This window comes from Eschrichtius robustus, chromosome 12, assembly GCF_028021215.1.
Source record: "Eschrichtius robustus isolate mEscRob2 chromosome 12, mEscRob2.pri, whole genome shotgun sequence".
NCBI lineage: Eukaryota > Metazoa > Chordata > Mammalia > Artiodactyla > Eschrichtiidae > Eschrichtius > Eschrichtius robustus.
In genome coordinates this window covers 7446850-7474789 of record NC_090835.1, presented here as the reverse complement: position 1 = coordinate 7474789, position 27940 = coordinate 7446850, and the positions used below count along the sequence as shown (strand labels likewise).

The 27940-nt window shown below is 41.3% G+C and overlaps 1 long non-coding RNA gene across 2 annotated transcripts; it reads left to right on the top strand.

Annotated features, from left to right (window-relative positions):
* The first annotated feature begins 655 nt into the window (after window positions 1-655).
* On the top strand, window positions 656-27940 carry LOC137773411 (uncharacterized). Of its 2 annotated transcripts, XR_011075668.1 has the most exons (4): window positions 656-1109; window positions 1942-2085; window positions 26195-26294; window positions 26750-27940. It is a non-coding gene; the product is annotated as an uncharacterized lncRNA (long non-coding RNA). The 2 variants fall into 2 exon arrangements; XR_011075669.1 differs by lacking the exons at window positions 26195-26294; window positions 26750-27940 and adding an exon at window positions 2564-2775.

The following is a 27940-nucleotide window of genomic DNA, read 5'->3' as shown; positions in this document are numbered from 1 at the left end:
CGAGGGGGTAAGAAGGGGATGTAAGGGGCTAGTGCCAGGGGACTGGGAAGGTGATATGGGGGCTGGGACAGGGAGGGCGAAGTGCAGGAACCAGGATGAGGCTAGAGGGACATCGGGGGCCGGGGCCGCAGGGTCTGAACACGGGGCGGGGGGGTTGGGAGGGTCCCTCCGAAGACAGGGCTGGGGGGAGCCTAGGTTTGGCGGGCCAGGGCTACAGGGAGAGAGGTTTTCCAGGCCAAGGGGATGAGGGACAGGCGCCGGCAGGCAGCCCGAGCCGCGAGGGGCGGGCAGTGGACAGGGGCTGTCCCCGGGGCGCGGGGGAGCGGCCAGGCCCGGGTAGGGCCAGGGGGTGGGGGGTGGGGGGGGCGGCTGCCGCGCGCCCAGGCCGGACGCGCGCGGAGGCTGCGGCCGCGGGAAGGGGGTGCGGGGAGACCAACCTGGGCCCGGTCCGGAGCAGTGGGTCCGGGACTGGCACGGCCTAGGCGCCGCGGCTCGGCGCTCCGAGCGGCGGCTTCCCGGGCCCAGGCGGCGGCCTCGGCGCGGCCTCCATCTTGCTCGGGCTCTCCCCGGGGCGCGCTCCCGCGCGGAGGCGCGAGCTCTCGGGCACCGGCGCGGCCCGACGGAGGCGCGTTCCTGCCGCCGGCGTGCGGGGCGGAGCGGAACAGGAAAGGGAGCTCGGGTGTCTGCCAGTCCCGGAGAGGGGTCGGCACGGTCCCTGGGGTCCCCCAGCCGGAGCAGTAAGCCCCCGCCACAGTAAGGCCTTCTAATTCGGGGGACCCCCTCCTTCCGGCCGGAGCTGTGCCATTGTGGGGCCACGCAAAGCCCATGGGAACGGGGGAGGGGCAGAACAGGGTGCTAGTTCACAGCGTTTGAACTGATGCCTCGCTCCCAAATTACCGGGGGTACAGCCTACCACAGTGTCTCTCGAGTGGCACCGTTACGCTTCCAGTCCTTTGGGTCTTGGAGGCGTTGAAGGTTCCCAGAGTCTCCTAGGAAATTGCCAGCACCTCTGGGAGAGGGAACCTCCTAAACTGTTAGCGGCCCACGCCCGCGGTGGGGATTCGTTGGCCGCCAGTGTGTGGAGCTGGGCCTGGAGAGCGGGACCCGGGGTGAGTATGGGGAACAGGAGAAAAGGAGGCTGGGAACGTGTTGGTTTCTCTCCCTACCCTCTCCCAGTGCCTGGCATGAAGCGGACACATCAGGAGGGTGTGTTAAAGAACAGAGCATACCGGTCCAGGCGGTTCGCGCTTAGGCCCGAGAATACGAGGGGACACTCCAAGGGAGCCAGTGCAGGTCATTTCTTCCCTGCAGTGAAATACCTTTTGGCTTAGGATCTGCCAAGATGATCTGGGTTGGCGTCCAGAAAACTCTGACTACTACGTAACTGTCTCCGTGACCTTGCACTTGCTCTCTGAACCTCTGTTTCCCCTTCTGTAAAGTGAGCAGGTTAAGCCCCACTTCACAGGTGTTGAGAGGTAGTGAAAATAATCTCTGTTAGTAGGCTCCAAATGCTGGACCATACACAGGTATCAGTCTGGTGAAATTTAGATCTATCTGCAAAAAAACACACATAATTATCATCATGTGAGGTTGCCACCTGTCTTTTTTCCTGGGGTAGAGGGACTGTTGTTTTGTTTTGTTTTGTTTTGTTTTGTTTCTGAGATGAAGTACTTCCTGCCTTCCTGGTATAAAAAATTCCATTTTTTAAAGAAATGATGATGATAGTTAATGGCAGTTGTTTTCCGCCTCCCCCCGCCCCCCGCCGTGGCCTTATTTGGCAAAATAAGAAACAGGCAGTGTTATTTCCTTCCTAAATTAAAAAAAAAAAAAAAAAAATGTGCAGTCCCCCACAATTTGGGGACCACAGACCCATGTGAAGTCATCTCACCTGAGACAGTATGCTCAATCAATTTGGTTTCCCCTTCCTCTGGTTCCTTGAAGAGGCATCCAGGCTGTCTCCTGAGAACCCTAAGATCCCAGAAGCATGAGCTGGAAGCGGCCGTGAAGAGAGTCTCATTCTACACCTTCTCCCACTTGACAGATGGAGAACAGAGGCCAAAGAGGGGGATTGACTTGTACAAAGAGGTGAGTCCATCCTGCCAATTCAAGTGATCAACCTGATTCATTAATTTTTTTCATCCACCCAATAAATATGTGATAGGCTCCTGCAGTGTGCCAGCACAGTACTGTGCTAGGCCCTGGGAGAAGATGGTGGGTAAAACAGACGTGGTCCCTGCCCTCCTGGAGCTCACAGCTTCATGGGGAGACAGAAGGTGCTGGCAAGAGGGGGGAGGGAAGTCATCCTCAAAGGGCACCTCAAAGTCTCCTTCTGTGGGTGGTCCTGGTGTGGATACTGTTCTGAATATAAGTTACCAGAGCCAGAAGTTCCATCTTTTCTCCTTATTCTGCCATGAATTATTGTCTTTTTTCCTATCCTGATGAGCCAAGCTAGGCACTCCAGGAAAAAAATCACAGAAGTCCACTTACTACTCTCTCTCCAGGGAAGAACTGAGAGTTCTTGCTAAGATGGGCCCCCAGCTCCTCACTGGTTGCTCTGTTCTAGCTCTGCAGAGCGATGACACCCTGGAGAGAGCTGCCTGCCACCCACACCGCTTCTGACATCAGTACTTTGTCTTTAAAGAAACTCCTTTCCCCCTCACTCAGGCCTTGGATTTGGTGAGACTCACCCTACTCCTCTCCAGAGTGGGGCAAATGATCAGGCCTGGACAATGAACATATTCCATTGTTCTAGACACAATGATTGGCTCATAAGCCAATCCAAATAGTTGAGAACGATATCCAGGTCATTTGTTGCAGTTTACAAGAAAGAGATTGTTCCCCTCTTTACTGAGTTTGTTGAGCTGGGGCTTCAGCTTCAACCACAGGGGGGCATCTTTGACACCCCAAGCAGAGAGATTGTCTAAGAATAAAGTGAGCACAAAGAGAAGCTAAGAAATGGAGAGAGACAGTCCTGGTGACATAATTTGAGCACCTGGATCCATCCTTGCCTGAAGACCTGCTTCTGGATGGTTCTGTTAGGTAGACCAATGAATTCAGTTTTTGCTGAAGCCAGTTTGAGTTGGGTTTTTGTCACTTCCAGTCAAAATAGTCCCAAATAATTTACCTACATCTCCCCCAACCCGGGCTGGTGTAGTGGATTATTTAGATCGTAGAAAAATGCCTGAAAGGGTTGAGCTACTCCTGACATATTGGAACCCAAAGACGAGAATTTGAGGAGCATCTGTGCCACTGTGTGACCTAGGACGGTGATGCTACTCCTCACAGCCTCATTTTCTTCATTTACAAAATAGAGAAGAACATCCTTCCTTCCCACAGATGTTATGAGGATCACGAGAGAGAATGCATGGCAAAGAGCTTTGTAAACTGAAAATGGCTTTGTAAATGTAAGTGATTGTCATTAAATTTTAATAAGTGGCTTGCCCAAGGAGTAGAAACTACAGTGGTATTGGAAAGGCACTCGCAGATCCATAAGTGGCTGGGACAGAATGTCTTCCTCGTTTTCGAGACTAACCTTGGAGCAGCTACAGAAAGGAAGTCTGAGAACTCTCCACAGGAAGAACAGAACAGAACAGAACAGAACAGAACAGAACAGTTGTGAGCTCAAGTTGGGGACTATCGACCATAAGGCAAAGACGATCCTGGACTGAGCACCTGGATGAGAGAAGCCCCCAGGGCACTTCCAGCCAGTATCCTAGCAGAGGGAGATTTGTGACTTGTCAGATACCCTTACGCCTAAAGTAAGTGTTCAGTTACATTGAACGGTTATTAAGCTCTTACAGCATTCTAGGTCCCCTGATCTTTGCTTTAGATATATTGTCTCATTTAATCTTCACAATAACCCTAAGAGGTAGTGTTATGGGCTGAAGTATATCCCTCTCCCCCACCCCCAAATTCATATGTTCAAGTCCTAACTTCCAATACCTCAAAACGTGACTGTTTGGAGATAGGGCCTCTAAAGAGGCGATTAAGGTAAAGTGAGGTGATATGGGTGGGCCCTAATCCAGTATCACTGGTGTCCTTTTAAGAGGAGATTAAGACAGAGACTAGATGATGACCATGGGGGACATAGCAAGAAAGGAGCCACCTTCTGAGGGGCCTCAGAAGAAATCAAACTTGCTAACACCTTGATCTTGGACTTTTAGCCTCCAGAACAGTGAGAAAATAAATTTCTGTTGTTTAAGCCACGCAGCTTGTAGTATTTTATAATGGTAGCCCTAGCAAACTAATACAGATGTGTACTGTTTTACACATGAGGACAATGAGGTACGCCCATTTTACAGACGAGGACACAGAAGTTAAATTACTTCCCCAGGGACTTCCCTGGCAGTCCATTGGTTACGATTCTGCACTTGCACTGCAGGGGGCACAGGTTTGATCCCTGGTTGGGGAAGTAAGCTCCTGCGTGCTGTGAGGCGTGGCAAAAGAGAAAAAAAAAATTACTTCCCCAAAATCACACCTCTAGCAAGTGAAACAGCTGATATTTATCCCTAGGTGGAGCCCACATTCTTAACTACCATGCTGTATAGATTATTCTGTAGAGTGGATTCAATTCTTCTCAACCACCCGGGCTTCCTTTTTATGTCCGTATCATGTGGTTACTGGCATCAGACCATCTGGGTTCAAGTCTCAGCTCTTCATTCCTTGGATTATAAGCTGTAAGGATGCTACATGTTCACCGTCCCATGGCAAAGACCAAGAGAACGGGCCAACATATCCTCAGAGAGATGAAGAGTTTCTTTTCTTTTTTTTTTTTAATGGCTGCGTTGGGTCTTAGTTGCTGTGTGCGGGCCTTCTCTAGTTGCGGCGAGCGGGGGCTATTCTTCGTTGCGGTGCGCGGGCTTCTCATCGCAGTGGCTTCTCTTGTTGCAGAGCACGGGCTCTAAGCGTGCAGGCTTCAATAGTTGTGGCACTAGGGCTCAGCAGTTGTGGCTCGCGGGCTCTAGAGCTCAGGCTCAGTAGTTGTGGCACACGGGCTTAGTTGCTCCATGGCATGTGGGATCTTCCCGGACCAGGGCTCGAACCCGTGTCCCCTGCATTGGCAGACGGATTCTTAACCACTGCACCACCAGGGAAGTCCGAAGAGGTTCTTAATACTTATAAGAGCCTGTGGCGAAAGTTATGCCTGTCATTCTATGGTTTTCTTAAATCCCCCTCTTTTCTTTACAGTGGTTTGAATTAGTTTTCTGTCTCATGTCCCTGAAAGAGTCCTAAGGAAGGCCGTTTCTTTCTCTTTCCTCCCTCAAACTCACACATTAAATCTTGCTCTTTGACTTGATAAGTCATTCATTCCTTCAACCACTTAGCTAGTAAGTGTCAGTGACATCTTCTACTTGACAGGTCCTTTGCTAGGCAGTGGGGACGCAAAGATGAGGAAGACCCGGTCCCTGCCCTGGAGGAACTCACTGTCTAGTGCAGGAGCAAGGAAACAGATGGAGTAGAGTTAGGATGACAGAGGTTCACTCAGAGATTTTCAAAGCCATGTGAAGGGGCTCACTGGAGCTGTGATATTGAATGAGTCAATCAACTTTTGGAATCTCAGTTGTTTCATCTATAAAGAGGACATCATTAAAAAATATGTATTCTTAAAAAAAAAAAAAAAAAATGTATTCTTTCATAGGTGATGAAATAATGGGCTCTATACTTGAAACAAACTTTACGTGTGAAGAATTGTTCATTCAATAGCAAGATGCCTTCATAGCTGTACCATGTCTCACCTGGGAAGTATCTGTTTTATTCAGAACTCTTGGGTTGCAAATGACAGAGACCCAATAAAAACTGGCATAAGCAGGAATAGGTTCCAATAGGATCCAGCAGCTCATGTGATAGGGTTGGGAGACAACATCTACCCATGGACCCTGCTTTTCCCTCCGTGGTTGGCTCCATGCCCAGGCAAGATCTTCCCAAGCCATGGCAAGATGGGTTTGCTAGCTTTGTGGTCAGAGAATGTGGTCTGTGTGACACTCGTACTTTGGAGTCTGTGGAATATCCCTTTGAGGCCTAGTACAAGGTTCATTTTCATAAATGTGCTTTCAAAGAATATGCTCTCCCTGTTAATGGAAGGAAGTTCTTTCTATGTCTGTTAGCTCAAGTCTGTTAATTGCATTGTTCACATTTTGTAGATCATTACTCTTTTTTTTTTTTCTGTCTGCTTGGTCCATGCATTTCTGAGAAGTGTGTTAAAATCTCCGATTATGATTGACTAAGAAAGGAGATGAGAGAATTTTATGGAATGATGGTAATGTTCTGTATCTTGCGTGGAGTTTAGGTTACACAGATATATGCAGTTGTCAAAACTCAGCAAATACACACTTAAGATTTGTGTATTTTGTTGTATATAAAATTCATGTCAAAAGAAAAAATTGCAATCAGATATTCGACCTTATTTAATGAAGTCTTTAAGGGAAAAGGAACTGAATTTACTTTGAAATGCATGCAAAATAAGATGGCTTAATAAATGAATAGAAAGATGGAGAGATTGATAGACCTGTGAAAAAGCAAATACAGAGTAAAACTGTTATTGGTAGAATTAGACAGTAAGTATTTGGATGTATGCTCTAAGATTCTTCCAGCCTGTGGTACATTGGAAATTTTTCATTAAAAAACGTTGGGGAGGAAAATCTCCCATTATGATTGCTGATTTACCAGTTTCTCCTTGTGAGTCTATTGATTTTTTGCTACATATATTGAGATGAAGTTATTATTATAGATGCATACTAGCATTCTTTTGACTAGTATTTCCCTGAAGTATAGTCTTTCATCTTTAGTCTTTCTGTCATTATGTTTTTGGAGTATCTTTTGTAAAAATCAAAAAGTTTCATAAAAAAAAATCCAATATTAAAGTCTCTGTCTTATAATAGGTAAACATTGATCTGTTTACATTTATTGTGATTATTGATCAATGTGAACTTATTTCTACCATCTAATTTTGTGTTTTACATTTACTATGCTTTCTCTATGCATCTTTTTTCTCCTTCCAAGCCTTCTATTTTAATGGTTTAGTTTTCTTTATTCTTGGTTTTTTCTTCTCTTAGTTTGGAAGATCTGTAATTCATACTTTGTGAGACATTTCCCATGAGAATCCTCTTGGTTTTCAATACCAGAACATCACACAAGTATCTTATCTCTCAACGCAACATTTTCTGACCGATATTTAGATAAGAAAATTTTATATTTACATCCCTAAAACTCAGCACAATGTTTTAAACAGAACTCAGTGTAGGAAATAGCTCAAGCAATATTCCAGCCACTATTGGTAGAATATCAGAATGAAGTGTTCTTTGTAAATTTTGCCTCCACATCAACAACAAAATGGGTGTGCATCTGAGATGTTGGTGCTAAGGGAAGTATCATGGTATCGGGCTGTTACACACAAGGCTCTCGTTTGCTAACAGCAGCATCATTTATTTGGTGGTTAGGAAGCAGTGGTTTCTGGTTTTGCTTTTTGTGTGTAGTAAAATATACATAACAAAACTTTTTAAACCATTTTTAAGTGTACATTCAGTGGCATCAAGTACAATCACAATGTGCAACCATCACCACTTCCATTTCCAGAACTTTTCCATCATCTCAAACAAACTCTGTACCTATTAAACAATAACTCCCTATTTCTTCTGTGTCCCCCAGCCCCTGGTAACCTCTGTTCTACTTTCTGTCTATGAATTGGCCTATTCTAGGTACCTTATCCAAGTGGAATCATACAATATTTGTCCTTTTGTGTCTGGCTTATTTTCCTTAGCATAATGTTTCCCAGGTTCGTCCATGTTGTAGCATGTATCAAAATTGTATTCTTTTTTAAAGTTAATATTTCATTTTATGTATATAATATATTTTGTCTATCCATTTATCTGTTGATGGACATTTGTGTTGTTTCTACCTTTTGACTATTGGGAATAACACTGCTATGAACGTTGGTGTACAAATAACCATCTGAGTCCCTGCTTTCAATTCTTTTGGCTATATACCTAGAACTGAAATTGCTAGATCATATGGTAATCCTATGTTTAACTTCTTGAGAAACCACCAAACTGTTTTCCACAGCAGCTGCACGATTTTACATTCCCACCAGCAGTGCCAAGCGTTCTAGTTTCTCCACATCCTTGCCAACACTTGTTATTTTCTGTTTTGTTTTAATTGTCATCTTACTTGCTATGAAGTGGTATTTCATTGTGGTTTTAGTTTGCATTTCCCTAATGACTAGGGATGTTAAACATCTTTTCATGGACTTATTGATGTTCATACATCTTCTTTGGAGAAATGTCTATTCACAGCCTTTCTTCATTTTTGGATTGGGTTGCTTGTTTGTTGTTGAGTTGTAGGAGTTCTTTATATTCTCAGAATATTAATCTCTTATCAGATATGTGATTTGTAAATATTTTCTCCCATTCAGTGGGTTGTCTTTTCACTCTCTTGTTAGTGTCCTTTGATGCACAAATGTTGTAAATTTTGATGAAGTCAGATTTATCAATTTTTTCTTTTGTTGCCTGTGCTTTTGTGTCATATCCAAGAAATTATTGCCAAATACAATGGCGTAAAGCTTTTCCCCTGTGTTTTTTTCTAACAGTTTTATAGTTCTAGCTCTTATGTTTAGGTCTTTAATCTATTTGAGTTAATTTTTGTACATGGTATAAGGTAAGGGTCCAACTTCAATCTTTTGTATGTGGCTATCCAGTTGTCCCAGTACCATTTATTGAAAAGACTGTCTTTTCCCCCATTGAATGGTTTTGGCATCCTTGTTGAAAATCAACTGACCATATATGTGTGGCTTTATTTCTAGGCTTTCTAGTCTATAGTCTGTTCTGTTGGTCTGTATGTCTATCTTTATGTTGGTACTACACTGTTTGAAGGAAGCAGTGGTTTTAATCATATTAAATCTTTTGTTTTTTTCATTTTTTTCTTTCATTTTAATGAACACTTTACAAAGTACAAAATATACTATCTCTTTTTGGGGGAACATTAGGTACTTTTTTTTTCTCCGTCATACAGTACATGAATCTCAAGGGTTTTGTGTTTCTTCAAGAAAGAAAGAAAGTGTGAGGGCCTGTGGTACAGGGCTGCCTAGTTCTCCCCTCGCCCAGACTTGGGACAGATGTAAGTGCCGCTGCTACTGCTGGTTAATCATATTAAATCTTAATACAATAGACTGTTGCTTGTGTACAGGTGTTTCACTGTGTTTTATTTATGTTTTAGGAAATTGTTTGGGGTTTGGTGTTGACACATCATGCATTATAATTTTTCCCATTTAAAATAATGGGAACTACACTTCCTTCTGGTCTGTGTTTTCACACAGAACATCTGATTTCTAACACAGATTACTGATGTTAAGCAAGAGATGCCTGTATTTTATTTCTGCCCTTTATTGGTTACCCCTACGTTTTTAAACAGAGATGCCTAACATAATATCTAAAGTAAATTAAGATTTCTATACTCCTCCTATGCAAAAATGGATCTTAGAATATTTTAACTTAGAATCATATTCTTCCATCTTTGTTGTTGTTGTTACCTATATATTTTTAGTTCCATCTTCTAGTTAAGCTCCCCAAAGTATAATTTTTGAAAAGTCAGTTTTATTGAGGTATAATTTATTTTTAAATTTTTAAAATTTTTATTTATTTTATTTTTTTATTTTTTGGCCGTGCCACGTGGCATGCGGAATCTTAGCTCCCCGACCAGGGATCAAACCCTATGCCCCCTGCAGTGGAAGGGCGGAGTCTTAACCACTGAACCACCAGGGAAGTCTCAGAGGTATAATTTATTTTATTTTATTTATTTATTTGCTGTTCAGAAAACACTTTATTGATTAATAGACAAAAAACAGCCAATTTTAGTGGTACACACAGGAACAGATCACTAATAGGGAAAGTCAATACAACATCTTCCTTGTACATCTACCAGGTAAAAGCCACCATGCTACAACTTAAGAGCTCTGAACTTCAGGTCTCCAATGACCTTGGTTTTGAATCCCAGCTCTCACATATAAGACTTGAGGAGAGCCATGGATCCCTGTACCTCTCTATTTTCTGAGGATGAAATGTCAATCACAGTGCCTGCCATGTGATCGTGAACATTATTGGGCATTTTAGGGATAAATTTCACAGTGTAAGGAGTGACCCAGTTCCTGCTTTTGTGAGAGAGACAGACAGACAGAGGATTGTTGGGAGAAACAAGTTTAAAACAAGTTCAGTATAAGCACAGTAAATGACATACAAAAGGTGCTCTGGTGAGGAAGCAGGGATCAGCATTTTGGGGTACCTAGGCAGTGCCAGATGCTTTAAGAGAATATGTGACAGAGGGAGAGGTCACAACTGGTTGAGAGGGAAGAAGAAACCCAGGAAGGCTTCCTAGAGCAGGGAGCATTTGAAATGAGCCTTGAAGGATTAACAGGATTTCAGTAGCCTGGTGGCCCAACATAGATCTTTTAAAGCATAGGCTCATCCAGGAAGAATTGCCAGAGGATTAAACCTCATGCTGAGTTCAATCAAAAATCACCACTGGAGTGTGAAAGGAACTTTCCTAATTAAGCAATTCTAGAACATTCCCAACTCTTGACTGCATGAGCAGTGGTGGGGAACCGTCATATCCAGGCTTGCTGGTAAGATGCCTTCTCCACAGACGGTGACCAGGGTGGCCTGGAAAAGGGCATAGGGGTCTGACATGGAGCAACGTACCTTAGTGTGCTGTACCCCACAGTGGGTGGGTATCAGCGAACACCACCCAGGAGACTCGAGTATCCCGGAGCTGCAGCGCTTTAGAACAGACTGAAGATGTTTACAGTGAAGGGTAAAGAATGTGCCATCTAGTTTAGTTTCATTGCAGCTCATACGTGGAAAGTGGATAGACTGGGCAGCTGTCCATCCCCTGGGGGTCTGGATATCTCACTCCATGTGATACCGACCAGGGTTCTTGGCCTTCCTCAATCAATAGAAATTGATCAGAGGCCAGACAAGAAATTCAGGCAAGGTCAGAGGTATAATCTAGATACAATAAAATTCATTCACTTCAGTATTGACAGACACATAGAGTTGTGTGTGACCACTGCCACAATTAAAATACAGAACAGTTCCATCACTCCCCAAAATTCCCTACTTTCCCTCTGATGTTGGCTCCTCACCCCACCCTGAACCCTGGACAACCACTTGTTTCTTTTTTTTTCTTGTTTTTATTTTTAATTTTTATTTTATGTTGGTCTATAGTTGATTTACAATGTTGTGTTAGTTTCAGGTGCACAGCAAAGTGATTCAGTTATATATATATATATATATATATATATATATATATATATATATATATTCTTTTTCAAATTCTTTTCCCATTTAGGTTACTACAGAATATTGAGTAGAGTCCCCTGTGCTGTACAGTAAGTCCTTGTTGGTTATCAATTTTAAATATAATAGTGTGTATATATCAATCCCAAACTCCCACCACTTGTTTGTTTTCTTTCCCTGCGGGTTTTGCCTTTTCAACAATGTCACATAAATGGAATCATGCAGTATGTACCATTTTCAGTCTAACTTCTTTAAGTTGGCATAATGCATTTGCAATTCAACCATGTTGTTGGGTGTATCAGTAGTTGGTTTCTTTTAGTTGCTATGTAGGGATCCATTGTAGAGATGAACCGTAGTTTATCTATCTGTTCACCAATTGAGGGCCATTTGGATTGTTTCCACATTTTGAAAATTATAAATAAGTCTACTCTAAACATTCATGTATAGGCTTTTGTATGAATATAAGTTGTCACTTCTCTAAGGTAAATACCTAGGAGTGAGATTGCTAAGTCATATGATAAGTATATATTTAACTTTATAAGAAACTGACAAACAGTTTTCTAGAGTGGCTGTACCACATTGCATTCCCACCAGCAATGTATAAGTGTTCTAGTTGTTCCTCATCTGCACTAGAACTTGGTACTTTTTTTTTTTAATTTGAGCCATTTGAGTGGCTTTTAATTTACATTTCCCTAATGACTAATGATGTTGGGCATCTTCTCATGTGCTTATTTGCTTAACTAGTGAAGTGTCTGTTCTAATCTTTTGCCCATTTTCTGTTGGGCTGTTGGTTATCTCATTATAAAGTTTTGAGAGTTCTTTATATATTATGGATAGAAATCCTTTGTTAGATATGTGTTTTGTGAGTATTTTCTCCTAATTTGTGGCTTATCTTTTCATTCTCTTAACAGTATCTTTTGAAGAACAAAAGTTCTTAATTTTGATGAAGGCCAATTTATCATTTTTTATTTTATGGATTATATTTTTTATATAATATCTAAGAAATTTGTGCTTGATCTAGGTAATAAAAATTTTCCTCTAAGTTTCCTTTCAGAAGTTGTATAGTTTTAATCTTTACATATAAGTCTATAATCCATTTTGAGTTAATTTTTCTTTATGATGAGAGGTTAGGGTTGAGGTTCATTTTTTGCATATGTACATCCAATTGTTCTGGCACTACTTGTTGAAAAGACTATCTTTTCTCCTTTGAATAACCTTTGCACCTTTGTCAGAAATCAATTGAATCACATTGAGATACCTCTTCACAACCACTAGGGTAGCTAAAATTAAAAAGACAGATAATAACAAGTATTGATGAGGATGGAGAAATTGGAACCCTCATACATGGATAGTAGGAGTACAAACTGGAGGGAATTCCCTGGTGGTCCGGCGGTTAGGACTCTGCAGTTCCACTGCAGGGGGCACGGGTTCCATCTCTAGTTGGGGAACTAAGATTCCGCAAGCCGTGCAGCGCGGCCAAAGAAAAAAGAATACAAAATGGAAAGAAATTTGGAAGTTTCTCAAAATGTTAAACATAGTATTATCATATGACCCAGCAATTACAGTCCTCACATAGGAGAACAGTGACTAGGTTACGACCTCAAATCTGAGACATAGGAAGGCTATAAGAAGCAGAGGTGGTTGCTCCTGGGAAACTCTCAAAGACTAGCAGATGCCATAGAAACACATTCCCACATTTGTTCTAACCTGACCATCTGGAGCTTTACATACCCTAAACATGCATAGTTTAACTTAATTTAGGGGCAAGTGAGTGCTCTCCATGTGTTCCAAGCTCAAGGTCTTCCTAAGAGAAATGAAAACATAAGTACACACAGAAACTTGTGCATAGGGATTTCCCTGGTGGTCCAGTGGCTAAGACTCCACGCTCCCAATGCAGGGGGCCGGGGTTCGATCCCTGGTCAGGGAACTAGATCCCACATGCATGCCGCAACTAAGAGTTCGCATGCCACAGCTAAGGAGCTCGCGTGCTGCAACTAAGGAGCGGGCAAGCCGCAACTAAGGAGCCCGCCTGCTGCAACTAAGATCCGGTGCAACCAAATAAATAAATATTTTTTTTTTAAAAAAAGAAAGAATGGATAAATTCCTAGAAACATACAACCTGCCAAGACTGAATGATGAAGAAATAGAAAATCTGAACAGACCGATAGTAAGGAGATTGAATAAGTATTCAAAAATGTCCCAACAAAGGAAAACACAGGACCAGGTGCCTTTATGGGTAAATTCTACCAAACATTTAAGGAAGAATCAATGCCCATCCTTTTCAAACTCTTCCAAAAAATTGAAAGGGAGGGAATACTACCAAACTCATTTTATGAGGACAGCATTACCCTGATACCAAAGCTAGATCAGGATACTCCAAGAAAAGAAAATTGCAGACCAATATCCCTGATGAATACAGATGCAAATATTCTCAACAAAATACTAACAAACTGAATTCAACAGTTCATTAAAAGGACCATACATCATGATCAAGTGGTATTTATCTCTGGGATGCAAGGATGGCTCAACATATGCAAACCAATAAATATAATACACCATATTAATGGAATGAAAGATAAAAACCATATAAGCATCTCAATACATGCAGAAAAAACATTTGACAAAATTCAACATCCTTTCATGATGAAATCTCTCAACAGATTTGGTATAGAAGGAACATACCTCAACATAATAAACGCCATATATGACAAATTTATAGCTAACATAATACTCAATGATGAATGGTTGTAGCAAAGATTAAGGATTCTCATCTTAACTTTGTGACTCGACAATGACAGCAAGGAACCGAGAACTTTCCATCTTTCCTCTCTGCAGTGCATCTGTAATATTCTTTATTATGGTCACAAGATGGCAGCAGCAGACATGGCCATGCCCAGAGTAAAGGAAGGGGGCTTTTCCTCTCATGCCTCTCTTTCTATTAGGGAGGATAATCTTCCCCAGAGTCCCTTTGCAAACTTTCCCTCAGTTCCCAATGGCCAGGACTCAGTAACCTGCCTATATCCACAAGAGAGGCTGGAAAAATGAATGTGAGCGTTCTCCACTCTCTGTAGTGGTAAGTGGGCTCTTCCAATGGTGAAGAAAGGACAAGTTGGAGTTGGAAATGGTTTTTTGGTAGGCAACATTTCCAAACAGTTCTAGTAGTGTAGACCGGGAGAAAAGATAGTTTGTTACCAACTCAGTCTACCATATAGGCTGAAATTCAGTATTACTTTTATAATTAGAATAAAATAGGACTAATTTACTTTTTTTAAGACTCTGTCCCAAGAGTCCCAGCCATTTTACACAGGTGCGTCCCTGCTGCAGACCATGGTGTACACCTTGACCTGTGAGGGGAGTCAGTCTTTAACTCAAGTGAGTTGAAACTTCCAGATCATTAACTTCTTTTCAAAAAAATCAAAACTTCACTAAGCTTCCTTATAGCTGATACCTTATGAAAAAAGTGATAATTTATCTTAAAGAAAGATTGAGGAGTCAAAATAGTTATTTTTCTCACTTGCAGTATAAACTTAACAGCTATAGTTTAATTATGGATAAGATGGACATTTCCAGTAAATGTGTTATGATGAGTTCCCAGGGCTTGGTTGGACTTCATACTGCTTCTCTTCTTTGAAGGTCTTTTCTACATTCCTATGAAGGATAATTCTTATTCCTATAAACAGCCAACGTTGGATTTTTTTCTGAAGTGTCAAATATCATCCTGGTTTGGAAAAAAAAATTAAAAAGGACCAAAGAGCTATACAACTAAAAGAATCCCAAAAATAAAATTTAGTTTACTAATAAAAAGAAAATAAAGAAAAAGAATACCAGCCATGTTGACTAACCTCCCTGCCATTCTCTCTAGCAAGAAATCCAACCTATTTAGAAAGCCCAACTGATTTGAATGTCATTTTGTGCAACAAGGAAAAAACAAAGAAAACATTTGTTCTTGACTGCCATGTGTTGGGTCTGTATAATATGTATTGCCTTTAATCCTTTTGATGACCAATGACAAAGATGCCAGTGTCCCCACTTTACAGATGAGGAAACTGAGACTTAGAGAACAGAAGTGCCTTGCTCGGGCATTCCCTGGCTGTCCATTCACTGCCAGCCCGGGTTCAATCCCTGGTCTAGGAACTAAGATCCTGTGCAGCGCAGCCGGGGGAAAAAAAAAAAAGTGCCTTGCTCAAGGTTACACAGCCTGGAAACCCAGCACAGCCAGGTCTGCCTGACTCCAACGTCCATGCACTTTTCTTTGGGGATTCATCCCAGTTATTTGTAAGGATAGACTTGATAATCAGAAATGTAATTTCCTGGACTTCAACTGGGCCAAAAAAATCCATCTTGAAGTCAGAAGTCATGAGAGTGGGGCTTGTTATTAAATAATCCACCAGACAGGCCCTTGATTAGCAATAGTGAAACTCTACCCAGAATCTTTCTGGGGGTACCATTTGGCAATTTTTAAAAAAATGTTTGTTTATTTATTTATTTATTTATTTATTTATTTATTTATTTATTTATTTTGGCTGCATCAGCTCTCAGTTGCAGTGCTCAGGCTCTTCGTGGCGGCACGTGGGCTCCTCTCTAGTTGTGACGCACGGGCTCAGTAGTTACGGTGTGCAGGCTTAGTTGCCCCATGGCATGTGGGATTTTAGTTCCCCGACCAGGGAGTGAACCTGTGTCCCCTGCATTGGAAGGTGGATTCTTAACCACTGGACCACCAGGGAAGTCCCACCATTTAGCAGTATTAAATTGAAAACATATATTAGTCTGGCTGAAGAGTTAATTCCTTCTCTGATTCAGGCAGCTGTCCTGGGAGAGATGTCAACTGGGAACTCAGCCTCCTGGTTCAGATTTTCTGCAGATGAGATTCCAGAAGAGCAAACTTTGCCAGAGCATCTAAATTGCTCTTCCTCGGCATTCCACCCACTGGATTGCTGTTTACCCTCTGCCTTCCCTACAAGACGGTGAATAGCAAAGCTCAAGGATCCACCACTCACTCCCAGGCCTTGCCTGGTGCCTGGCACATAGTAGCACTCCATATAAACTTGGTTAGTTAGTTGATTGATTAACAAATCATTGAAAGTGGCAGTGTTCTCCTCCTATACTGTTGGTGGGAATGTAAGTTGATGCAGCCACTGTGGAAAATAGTATGGAGGTTCCTCAGAAAACTAAAAATATGGGACTTCCCTGGTGGTCCAGTGGTTAAGACTCCATGCTTCCACTGCAGGGGGCACAGGTTCCATCCCTAGTCAGGGAGCTAAGATCCTGCATGCCGTGCGGCACAGCCAAAAAAAAAGGAAAAAAAAGAAAAAGAAAACTAAAAATAGAATTATCATATGATCTAGCAATCCCACTCCTGGGCATATATCCTGACAAAACTATAATTCAAAAAGATACATGCACCCGTATGTTTATAGCAGCACTATTCACAATAGCCAAGACACAGAAACAACCTAACTGTCCATCAACAGATGAATGGATAAAGAAGATGTGGTACACATATACAATGGAATATATGTACAATGGAATACTACTCAGGCATAAAAAAGACCAAAATAATGCCATTTGCAGCAACATAGATGCAACTAGAGATTATCATACTAAGTGAAGTAAGTCAGAGGAGAAAGACGAATACCATATGATATCATTGACTTTTTAAAAATGTCCATGGTATCTTTTTTTATATATAAATTTATTTATTTATTTATATGTATTTTTGGCTGCTTTGGGTCTTTGCTGCGTGCAGGCTTTCTCTGGTTGCGGTGAGTGGGGACTACTCTTGGCTTGCAGTGTGCAGGCTTCTCATTGAGGTGACTTCTCTTGTTGCAGAGCACGGGTTCTAGGTGCACAGACTTAAGTAGTTGTGGCACGCGGGCTCAGTAGTTGTGGCTCACAGGCTCTAGAGCACAGGCTCAGTAGTTGTGGCGCATGGGCTTAGTTGCCCTGCGGCATGTGGGATCTTCCCGGACCAGGGCTCGAACCCGTGTCCCCTGCATTAGCAGGTGGATTCTTAACCACTGCGCCACCGGGGAAGTCCCCATATGGTATCATTTATATGTGGAATCTAAAATATGACAGAAATGAGCTTATCTACAAAACAGACTCACAGACATAGAGAACAGACGTGTGGTCTGTGGGGTGGGGGAGGGATGGAGTAGGACTTTGGGGTTACAGGTGCCAACTGTTATATATAGAATGGATAAACAACAAGGTCCTTCTGTATAGCACAGGGAACTATATTCAATATTTTGTGATAAACCATAATGGAAAAGAATGTAAAGAACATATATATATTGGGCTTCCCTGGTGGCGCAGTGGTTGAGAATCTGCCTGCCAATGCAGGGGACACGGGTTCGAGCCTTGGTCTGGGAAGATCCCACATGCCACAGAGCAACTAGGCCCGTGAGCCACAATTTACTGAGCCTGCGCGTTTGGAGCCTGTGCTCCGCAATAAGAGAGGCCGCGACAGTGAGAGGCCCGCGCACCGTGATGAAGAGTGGCCCCCACTTGCCGCAACTAGAGAAAGCCCTCGCACAGAAACGAAGACCCAACACAGCCATAAATAAAAATAACCCCCCCCCAAAAAAGTTAAAACAAAACAAAACAAAAAACTCTCTTTCCCTGTAATTAAAAAAAAAAGAATATATATATATTTGTAACTGAATCACTTTGCTATACAGCAGAAATTAACACAACATTGTGTTAATGTTGTGTTAATTAACACAACTATACTCCATTGTAAATCAACTATACTTCAATTAAAAATAAATAGGCCTCCAAAAGTCTTCAAGATTCCAAAACAGCTTCATTGAAAGATCAGTTGCAAAATCTAAAAAAAAATTAAAGACACAAGAGGTGCCTAAGATAAAAGACTATAAGACTGACATGACTCCTACTACTCCCTCTAGTCTCCTTTACCTGAGAACTCACTGTCTACTAATTCTCAGTCTGAATTGCCTTTCCACTCTGAAGAGACTACAAGATAGTAAATAATAGTCTTCCAAGTTAGTGATCTTATAACCGCAACAGCTCCAAGGCCAGAAATCTAAAACACGGGGCATCCCCCATTGCACCCTCTTGGGGTCCATCAACAGAGCACCGGCCCAGAATTCGATGTCTGTTTTGCGGTCAATTGGGACACTGGGAGAATGTCCTTGAAAGTTTGTCAAATCCTTCCACACTAACTCGAATGCTCCCACATTTACCCCTGAAGGGCACCCCCACCTGGACCTCTCTCAGGGTTGATGGGACTCCAAGGCGTTCTCGGGTAAAATGCCACCAGTTATTTCCTTAAACAGCCAAGGGGAAACTAAAATTGAAATTAATGGAAAACCTTGTCAGATTTTTGTAGTGCGCTCTCTAAACTCCACTTGCTCTGGAGCCTGTAAATGGGATCCTGGGAAAACTGGCAGAAGCCTGAGAAAGGTGAGAATTCTTATCAGTGTCAGCTTTTCTGGATCTCTGTAGTGCCTGGTTGAGGAAGGAAGGTACAATTTCGTTGTTCTTTCCTTTCCGAATCCAGGCTCTTGTGAATTTAGTTTTGGGGTATACCCATTGGTTATCAATCCTTTCTTTCCCAGGGACAGCTACTGCCTTCTTGTCTGTTTAGTTTGGTGTCCTTAGATCTTTGTTCAGGTTTCTGCCTGCCTGGGGCATATAGGTTGTCACTACTCACATATGCAGAAATGCGGGTCACAGCTAGGGTCAAAATGTCACCTGCCTTATCAGTAAACAAAGGATGTAGCAGCCATCAAACCAAGCAGCCATGGCAGCCACCCCCAACTGTGCACGCTGAGGGGATTCAAGATGGAAAAAAAGTAGGATACTGGCCCTAGATAGTTAAGGTGCAGAGCAGAGGAATGATTTCAAAGAGCCCAGACTCTTGCATCTTCCCATACATAGAAAAGCGCTAAATTCCTTAACTTGAGGTGTCTGGTTTTCTTTAATTAACAGGTAGTCTTTTGATGTTCTGACTGCCTGGTTTTTGTTACAAAACTCCTATATATCCTGGCTCCCCCCCCTTACCTCTTCAGAGCAGCCTCTCACAGCTATCTGAGAGGCTGTCTTTCGGGCTTAAGTCCTCAGAGATTTCACCGAATAAATCTTAGTTCTCAACTTTTAGGTTGTGCATTTTTTTCCACACCAGCTCTCAAGGGAATGGTCTAAGCCTTTGGCTACCTTTGGGAGTGGCTCTGGATCTTGGGAGGGTAGTATCTTTTGCACTGTCTCTGGGGATGCCTCTTGCATCCATGGGGTTGTTCGTTACTGCCAGTAACACTTACCATTTGTCCCAGATGAAGCCTGACAAGATATTTGAAAGGATTTTTTGTTTTTTTTAAGTAGCTCTGTGGTTAGAAGTTGGCCAAATTGGAAGCTGATATTCAAAGTTGGTTAGGAACTTCTTTTTAGGCCCTCTCCCCTAAGCTAAAATGAAACCGTATATCCAGAGGAAGAAAAATAAATTTCCAAAAACAGCTCTGAATTTACAACATAGGAATCTTTTGATTTCCATCTTAGTTGAATATCTTATCCCTGATATAAAGAAGCCAATTGGGGGACTTCCCTGGTGGCGTAGTGGTTAAGAATCCGCCTGCCAATGCAGGGGACACGGGTTCAAGCCCTGGTCCGGAAAGATCCCACATGCTGCGGAGCAACGAAGCCCATGTGCCACAACTACTGAGCCCACGTGCCACAACTACTGAAGCCTGGCGCCTAGAGCCTATGCTCCGCAACAAGAGACACCACCGCAGTGAGAAGCACGTGCACCACAACGAAGAGCAGCCCCCACTCGCCGCAATTAGAGAAAGCCCATGCGCAGCAACGAAGACCCAACGCAGCCAAAAATAAATAAATAAAATAAAGTTTAAAAAAAAAAAAAGAAGCGAATTGGAGACATAGTAGCTAGGTGGGTGGGTCAATCTATGATGTCCTTCAGGTTGCAACCCAAGTCTGGGAGGAATTAAAAACAACTGTCCTTGATTTACAACAAGAACAGAAAACACCCACCCATCCTTTTTACCAATCCCCAAACCTGCCCTATTCATTGGAGGAACTTACATTCTTTCTCCGTGTCTTTAAGATTTAAATATTCTAATTGGTCTTCTCTATGAATTGAGAACCATCAATTGAAAAGCAAACTTCAAGGAGGTAATTCTTATCAGAAGGGGAAAAAAAGGGAAAGTCTATTTTGGAAACTAGGCAAACGAAAAATCTTAAAAGTCTTTCTCTTAAATACTACTAAAAAGTTTAAGCCATCCGAACAGGTAATCTTAACTTATTTCTCCTGTCAAACACAATTTGGATCCACACCCATCTCATGGCTAAAATTTTAAATAAAAGTTGTAAGATCTCTGTTTTCTTCTGTATGTTTATGTATATCTTTATATGTGTGTTATAGATGTGTGATATTTCTTCTACCTTCCGATGGTATTGCCAAAATTCATTTGTAAAGAAATTAAACATACTCTCAGAAATATAAAACTAATTCAAATGTTTTTCAAGGTCACATGATCTAGGATAATCTTGGGGGGGAAGCTAGTTTAAATTTGCTGGTTTATTTAAAATAGGAATGACTTTAGAGTATCTGCATTAAATATAACACAGGCATACAACTTTTATTCTACATAGGTTTACTACAAGTCAAATAAGCTCCTCTTATTATCTCTGTTATAGAATTTGTTAGCAAGCAAGATAACCAAAGATGATGGTTAGCTGTTTAGTGTTTCATGAAATTTTCATGAATAATCCAAACATAATTGTTAAGAAAAAGTAAATTAAATAGATGTAAGTAAAATGAACTTACAAATGAACTTTTTCTTTTTTTTGACCACACTGCATGGCTTGCAGGGTCTTAGTTCCCTGACCAGGGATTGAACCTTAGCCACAGCAGTGAAAGGACTGAGTCCTAACCACTGGACCACCAGGGAAGTCCCTACAAATGAACTTTTCAACAATAATTATGCTTTATAGTATGTCTACTTAAAAATAGTTTCCAAAATCTTTTTGGCAACTTGAAACCCTAAAGTTATACTGAGTTATACTAAGATAAGTTAAATGATGGATATTCATTGAATATCTAGATCATTTCCAAATAGGATAAAGTGCTGAAACATTAACTTCTGATCATAAGTTTATCCAATTTGGCTTCCTTTACAGAGGAGCTAAAGATACATAGTTCTGTTAATAAATATGTTTTGTACAACACTGATAAATTTACTATGAGGAAGAATATACTTCCAGAAATTATGAAATGTATTTATAAATTTACCAATCCACAAAATGCTAGTGTAACAGATGGCTTACTTCTTAGTTTTAAATAGGAATTAAGGATTCTAAGGGTTAAGAATTCTAAAACATGCATATAATTAAAACTACTAGAAATAATACAGGAAACTTCTCTATGTAAGGAATGTAAGATGTGTTTTTTGGTGAGAAAAAGTGCCTTTTAAGTAATCTTCCTGGAAAGCGAAGATTTTGTGTCTTATCAAAATAATTTACTGTACTTCATGTTATCTTTATCAGGTCTTTGATTACTTAAGAAAATCCTGAATCTTTTTTTTTTAATGAAAATTTTTGTTAATTTAGCTCAAATAAAATCAGACATGGAGCCTACTGCTAATTGAACCAAACCAGCACTGTCTTATCAGCTACAAGAGGACTTTTTCATTTTTTCATTTTTCCTATTTGCTTGACAGTTCAATGAAGTTATTAAAATAAAACCTAAATTTCCTTTGTCAAACCACAAAAAAGTCATCATCCTATTCCATGTTGTAATTGAAAATTATTTACACTATCCACCCCTTTCCCCAAATGTATAAAAATTTTAACTTATTGCCAAATGCTAAGCTTTATTTATACAATGTGCACTTAGATTATAACATTTTAGTCACTAGAGTTATCATCCTTAAATCTGAAAATTTTTAACAACACTGCAAATATATTGAAGAATGACAGGCATTAAGAGACCAATTACTTTAGATTATGCTTCTGATGAAGAGAAAGAGGAACTCTAAAATTATATGTAATTCTGTAACAGGGAAGAGCTAAATCGGACTCCACGTTGGATCTGTTTCTTTGACTTTAACCTTTGCTTTTCATTGCTTTCTTTATTATAATCATACATAATGGCCTGCCTCAGGGAACACTGCCCACCTGTGAATGGCTGCAAGAAAACAGAAACTAACACATCCCCTCACCAAGGCTGGTCATTCCAGGAGATGTTTTGCAAGACTGATGGCCCTTCTACTTTACTTCCACACTGCCTCTCCCTCTCTATTCTGCCTTTTTACTGTACTTCCTCACTGCCTCTCCCTCTCTGATTCTGTAAGAGAAACTGGCATCCAGACCCAGATAAGATGGTTTTTCAGAGACACTAGTCTGCCATATTCTCAGTCTGCCGCCTTTCCGAATAAAGTCGTATTCCTTGCCTCAATACCTCATCTCCGATTCGTTGGCTTGTCGTGTGGCAAGCAGAGCAAGCTTGGACTCGGTAACAAATTTGGCGAGCCAGCCAGGAGCCTTGCGGCTCGTGGGTAGCCGGCCCGGTCAGGGAATATTGGGGCAAGGCCCTAGCAGCTGCCAGGACCATTTGTCCCGAGGATCTTCCCTTCAAAGTTCCCTGAAGCGGCACCGGCTACCCCAGTGCTTGGCAGCTGAAGCAAAGAACCGACAGACTTCAATTTGGGGAATGACGGTTCCATCTGGGAACTTCAGTTCCAATCTGGGGAACTTCGGTTCCATCTGGGGAACTTCGGTTCCAATCTGGGGAACTTCCGTTCTATTTGGGGCTACGAGTCGACAGACTCCATTCGATTCTGGAGGGTAAGTTCCTTTGGTGTGCATGCTGGGAACATATTCCCCCTCAATCTGGGCTTTTCCTTTACGGGACAAGCCAATCTGGTTGGGGTGCCCTGTTGGAGGGGGGAATTGTTGTTGGACTCTACCTGATTCTGGGAACGGGTTCACTGGGAACTAGTTCGTTGGTTTTGTAGGGTAAGTCTACCTGATCTGGGAACTAGTTCGTTGGTTTTGTTTTGGTTTTGTGTGCATTGATGCTAGAATTTGTGCCTTTTGTGTTGGAATTTGTGTCTTTTGTGTTTTGGTGTAGTCAAACTGATAAAAATGGGAAATACTCCACCTATCCCGAAGGAAAACCCTTTGGGGCATATATTAGATAAATGGGCAAAACATAGCCGTGAGCCTATGACTAAGAGAGACATGATATACTACTGTAATAGTGTATGAACCCAATATATGTTAGGTTCAGAAGAACGATGGCCCCTGAATGGCTCACTCAATTATTATACAATCTCACAGTTAGAAATGTTCTGCAAAAGAGCAGGGAAAAGAGATGAGATTCCATATGTAGGAGCATTTATGCTATTGCATCAGGAGGAAAAGGAGTCAGAGGACTGCTACCTTATAGTGCCGTGATCTGAAAGGAAACCCAAGGGGGAGAGGGAGAAAATGAGAGTGGGGACATGTTATTTCAAAACTTAGCCCCCACCCCAGCCTATCCAGCTCCCCCAGTGGCTGAGCAGGCTACACTGGCAGTTGTTCCAAATGCCACCCCCCCCCCATGCTGCCAACATATTCACTGCCTCCTGTTTCCCCTACCCATTGGGATCAAATAGAAGTTTCTGTGGTAACACCCGGGGCACAACGACCTGGTTTAGTATCACCATCTAAGACCTGACAGGGCACCCAATTTGGACTGGGAGCCACTTCTGCAGCAGGGCAATTTCCCTTGCCCCAATATCCTGTAAGAGGCCAGGGGACTCCCTTGGACTTGAGGCGTCAGACCCTGATTTCCCCACAGGAGCCCCGGGTAACACTGACAGTGGGGAACAAGTTGATTGATTTTCTAATAAATATGAGTAATCTTAAGAGGCTTGTAAATATTAAACAAAGGGGAAACAAAGTCATCCTAGGAGAAACTTGCCTGTACCTTTGAGATACAAATGTCCTATCTGGTCTTCTCAAAAACCCTTATCTCTGCCATCTTCTTAAAATGCAAATTTTGTAAAAGAGGGTACAGTAATTTAGAACTTGACTTGTTTACCATAAATATTAGTGGAAAGGGTTTAGCCATCTAGACAAATGAGCTTGATTTGTTCCATCTGCCAGAAACCCAACTTTAATCCAACCTCTTTTGTAAACTGATGGGTTTTACACTGCTGTACCTGACTCAGGGCTGAAATTTTGAAATGAGAACTATGTCTCTCTGTTTGTTTGTATGTTTGTATGTGTTTTTGTCTTTGGGTAACATTGCTGAGGTTAATCTGTAAATGAGCCTTATTTAATTGGCTTAAAGCAACGTAAGCGCTTACAAACCAAACAATTCTAAATACAAGAGATACAAACCAAACAATTCTAAATACAAGAGAAATTAAGGTAAATGAGTTTCAGTTTCACGTGAACCGGGAAATATTTAGTATTAAATTAGTACCTAGTATTAATGTTTAAGTTTGTTGCTCTAATTAATATGGACATGTCTTTAGAGCCATCAACATTAAGTATAGTACTTTCACTGCACCTAGGTTTAATAGAAGCTAAATGAAATCTTGTTATATCTGTTGCAAATTTGTCAGCAAGAAAAATAACTTGATATGATGAAACTTTAAAGTAAATATAAATGAGATAAGAGCTTTTAGGTGAACTCTAAGAATAATTATGTTCTAAAAATCATCTAAAATAGTTTCTCCAGATTTGGTAAGTATTACTTGCCTCTTGGTTGTCACTAGAAATTAAGGTTTTTAAGAGTCAGAGATTCTAATTTAAATATAGAATTAAAGCTACTGAAAACAATAAAACATTTCAGTATGGGAGAATGTGTGTTTTCAGTTAAGAAGGTATGAGGAATGGAATTACATTTTACTGAGAAAGTTTTGTACATGGTCAGAATTAACTGAATTTAGATTGAAGTTAAATAAGTAAATGGATTTCGTTAAGTAAGCTAATACAAGACTGAAATTTGATCTCTCTCTCTCTGTTAGACGTGCTCCTTTTCATAACAGATTAAATGAGCTTCTGTGCCCTTAGGTGATCCGTATTTGTTTTCGTTTCATCATTTTGTGACTTTGGTTAAATGAATTGGTACTGTTTCACAGTGACCTACGATCCTGTTGTGTTTTAAAACCTTTTTGATATTTTTAACAAACTTCCCAAATATCAAAATCTGACTAAAGCTTTTTAGCCTCCAGCTGACTCTGGATACTTCAAAAGAACATCTCTGAGACATCTCAGAGAGAGATGTCAAACTAAGTTTATTTGGTATGTTAAATTACTTCAGAAACATCGTAAAGTGATTGGCGATGAACCTTAGATTATAGTGTATGGATAAATGTCATTTATATAGATATTCCAAAATTTATATGGAATCCCTAACATCTGATATGTCCTGATATGTCATCAATCATAACACTAGTTATTCTAAAATGTTATATCCAAGAATCCTGCTAATTGCATTGTACTCGAATTTTTATTTATTTATTTATTTATTTAGTTATTTATTTAGTTATTTATTTATTTATGGCTGTGTTGGGTCTTCGTTTCTGTGCGAGGGCTTTCTCTAGTTGCGGCAAGCGGGGGCCACTCTTCATCGCGGTGCGCGGGCCTCTCACTATCGCGGCCTCTCTTGTTGCGGAGCACAGGCTCCAGACGCACAGGCTCAGTAATTGTGGCTCACGGGCCTAGTTGCGGCATGTGGGATCTTCCCAGACCAGGGCTCGAACCCGTGTCCCCTGCATTGGCAGGCAGATTCTCAACCACTGCGCCACCAGGGAAGACCTGTACTCAAATTTTTAACCATACTATTTTGTTTTTTGTCCTGATGCTTTTACAAAATGAAGATTTTTCAAGAAGACTGATAAAAAGGAACTTTTTAACAAATATAAGTTTCTTATTGCCTTTAGATAATATCACTGGACTGGGTAACAAATGACAAAACTGATGGGAAACCTGATTGTTTCATCCAGATCAATGGGAATTAATTACATGGGACTGAGTGAACTGGTAAATATGATTTATAACTTTATGACTTTAGGAAATATATTGACTTTAATCTTTGTTTTTAGGAAAAAACTTTTATGCTATAACCTTATGCTATGACCTACAACAAGTTGATAAAGTATGCCTTTTTAAACAAAGATGAAACATTTATCTTTTTCTCTCTACCTGATCCTGACAGAATTTGTTGTCTCCAGCTGGTTCTCCTGTGGACTTGATATTATGCTAATCATTGTTTTAATTTGTTCTTTATTTCCAAATTGTTTGTGCTTTGTGTCTCCCTGCTGCACTATGTCTTTGTCAATGTTACTAGCTGTTACTTATATCCTATTTTATAAGATTGTTGTCTCTTGCAGTACCCAGTGTGTAACCAGGCCTCCAACAAAACGTCTATGGCTAAACATCTTAAGGAAATAGATCACTTTTATAACATAAAAATAATTGTAATAATGTGATTCTAGGTATGGCAAGAAGCAACAAGGGAAAATGTCTCCTGGATCATAATTAGACAGAGGATCCAGAGAACCTTTAATTATCAATAGGGCCTAATCCAAAAATTAGCACCTGGAGTGGCATATCAAGAATTTTCGCCTGACCTAGGATGAGCCTCCCAGCACCATGGGACAAAATTTGGTCATGAAATGTCTCCCAAATATTGGTCAAATTCCTGACCAAGAGGAGAGGATCAATCATCAGCGATTGCAGCCCCCCAGTGTGAGCCGGTGAACACTGAGGAAACTCAGGAAGGAGAAGAAGACCTGCCATCTAGCAGCCATCAGACTGCAGCCACTCCCTATGGTGAGCCCTGAGGAAACGCAGGATGTGAAAATACAGGATACAGGCCCCATCTGGGCTGTGGTGCATATCAAAGAAATTATTTCAGTGAGCCCAGACTCTAGCATCTTCCCATACATAGAAAAATGCTAAATTTCTTAACTTGAGATGCAGCCTCCTGGGCTTGAAGCCCTCAAAATTCCTGACAACTCTCAACTTTTAGGTTGTGAATATTCTTAAGTCTACAGGTGTCAAGTAGACACTTCCAAAGCGGAACAAAAGACAAATCTCAACATCTGGAACACTGACACTGATGGCGGACACTCCCAGAAAGATCCATCCGACTGAGCAGTTAGAACTTTGTCACCCCTTTTTTCCACAAGATTGTGGAATGGACATTGACAGTGGGGAATTTTAACAGGGAAGAGCTAAATTGGACTCCATGTTGGATCTGTTTCTTTAACTTTAACCTTTCCTTTGCGTTGCTTTTGTTATTATAATCATACAAAATGGCCTGCCTCAGGGAACCCTGCCTACCTGTGAATGGCTGCAAGGAAAAAAAAAAAACACATCCCCTCACCGAGGCTGGTCATTCCAGGAGATGTTTTGCAAGACTGATGGCCCTTTTACTTTACTTCCTCTCCGCCTCTCCCTCTCTGATTCTATAAAAGAAACTGGCATCCAAACCCTGATAAGATGATTTCTCAGAGACACTAGTCTGCCATCTTCTCCATCTGCCGGCTTTCCTGATAAAGTCTATTCCCTGCCTCAACACCTCGTCTGCGATTCATTGCCCTGTTGTGCGGCGAGCAGAGCGAGCTTGGGCGTGGTAACAATTCCAAAAAATAAACACTTCTGATATGTCGAGGTTTTCAAGA